Source organism: Camelus ferus, chromosome 3, assembly GCF_009834535.1.
Source record: "Camelus ferus isolate YT-003-E chromosome 3, BCGSAC_Cfer_1.0, whole genome shotgun sequence".
NCBI lineage: Eukaryota > Metazoa > Chordata > Mammalia > Artiodactyla > Camelidae > Camelus > Camelus ferus.
In genome coordinates, this window is record NC_045698.1 from 31,421,327 (window position 1) to 31,423,731 (window position 2,405).

Here is a 2,405-nt window from a genome sequence, read left to right on the forward strand (position 1 = left end):
GACTTTTCTTCTCTTGGCAGGTATGCATCACATTTAGAAATTTTCCTAGTTTTTTTTTTTTTTTTTTTTAAGGCACAAGAACACACATTTAGCAAGAAGAAATCAAAAACAAAAAGTGTCAATTAAATGCTTTCATTTCTGTGAACATTTTCCCACACTGCAAAGTCTTGTAAGTCATAAACAGAAAATAGAAAAGATATTAACTAATATATATAGCATAGATAAACAAGAAGTTCATACTGTATAGCACAGGGAACTATATTAAGTATCTTGTAGTAACTTACGGAGAAAAAGAATATGAAAACAAATATATGTATGTTCAACGTATGACTGAAGCATTGTGCTGTACAGCAGAAATTGACACAACATTGTAAACTGACTATACTTCAATAAAAATACATGTATACCAAAAAAAGTTGAAACTACTGAGTTACAGTACAAGTAATCTTGGAAATGTTTTATTATTAAACCTTGATACCTTTTCCATTTTTCTTTTCTTGCCATAATGGAAATAAAGGATCATACTCAGTTCTAAATTCAAACATGTTAAATTTCTTAAAATACGTTAACTTTCTTATCAATATTTCTTTGTAACAAATAACCTTATCTCAAGTTTTCTTTTTTCTTTCTTTTTTTTTTAGAAACTGTTTATTTTCTGTCAATCTATTTCCATTTTAAGAGTTTGTGGAAATAACAGCTTACAACCACTCGGAGGTTGTTGCAACCCATTCGGTGGCCTGAGCAGTGGGAGCTGCAGTCCTTGGTAATGGGCTGAGCACTCCAGTCTTCAGTAGGGAACCACTGAATAGGCACAGAGGGCACCTGAACACCTTTGGACCAGTCTACCACCTCAGGCTGAGTAGCAGTGAACTCAGGAGCAGGAGCCATCCATTCACCCTGAAATTCCTCCATGGTCACAGCCTTTTCAGCTGCAGTCTGCTCTTCCTTCTCAGTCTCTTCAGGATCTCTGTAGAAGTAGAGATCAGGCATGACCTCCCACGGGTGTTCCCGGGAGATGGTGCCGCGCATGCGCAGAACCTCCCGGGGCGAGCATCCACCACACCAGACCCACTGAGTGAGCTCCCTTGTTGCTGCATGGGACGGCAATGTCCACATGGCATAAAGGGGAGTCTGTGTTACACAGGGCAATGGTAGGCAGGTTAATGTAAGATGCCTTGGTGAGAGGCTGGTGATCAGCCCTGGGATCAGTAACCACCAGAAAGCTTTCCCGGAAAGCTGCCTGGATCTGGTTAGTGAAGGTTCCAGGCATGAAACGGCCAGCAATAGACGTGGCTCCAGTGGCAGCAGCAAACTTCAGCACAGCTCGCTGGCCAGTATTCAGGGAGAATACGACACTGACATCAGCTGGGTTTTCAATGGCAACAATGGCACGAGCTGCCGGCAGAAGCTTCTCCCAGGGTCTCTTCAGATTTATGATGTAGATGCCATCACTTCTCCTTTTGTAGATGCACTGCTCCATTTGGAGGTTAAGGTTGCTGCCACCCTAGGGGGGCTCCTGCCACAAGGAATTTGAGGACACTCTCCTCCTTCATTTGCAAGACATCAAGGGCTCTGGACATTGTGAAAGTTTCCCTTTAAGTTACGATGGGAATCCGGAACAGAGCCATATGGACCCCTCTCTGGGTAGCGTGGAAAAGCTCAAGTTTTCTTTTGGTTTTGAAATAGAGTGTACAAGGGAAAAGGAGACACATGAGAATGTCTTTAAATTTTTCCTCCCCTCATCCACCCCTTGCTATCCGATGATCAGTAAGAACAGAGATATATGGGATAGGGAGAGAACCTAAAACATTGTTTTTAATTTGGCCCAAGGATAAAAGCCCTATAGATATTGGGAGTCTGAGCATCTCAAGATAAGGAAAGAGGAACTCCTCATGGAATTCTAAAGTGGAAATATGGAAATGATCTATGCAGCTGTACCAAGCTGAGTACCTCCCCTACCCCTACTTTCAAACAGATATACTGGTACATCTCAAGTGGTTACCGGGTGTTCTGTATATTGTGGACGTTTCTGCAGCATCAGTTCATTTTTACCCCCACTGTATAGCAGCTCGTGGTTTGGGTGAGGTTGAGCCCATCACAAACTCTACTGATAGATATTTCAAATAGGCCTAAGATGACAAGTGTGCAAATCATCTGTTTACAGTGTTTGATTCAATGTAGAAATGTAATTTAAATTGGCCCAAAGTGAAGCACAATACTGTTGTTTGATAGTTAGTGTAGGGGATGGACTCTCTCCTACTCGGAGAGTAAATTAAGATCCAGGGGTCCATGTCAATATAAATGAATAAAACAAGTAAGTGGAGAGAGAGGAAATGTTTACTTACAGGAGAATTTCAATAAACATGGAAGAAATGCTAGAATTACAAAACTACCCACTTCCCAGG

General features: G+C 41.5%; 1 pseudogene; it reads right to left on the reverse strand.

Moving 5' to 3' along the window:
- Positions 1-698: 698 nt before the first annotated feature.
- On the reverse strand, positions 699-1,580 carry LOC102515944 (annotated as a pseudogene).
- Between the last annotated feature and the right edge of the window lie 825 nt (positions 1,581-2,405).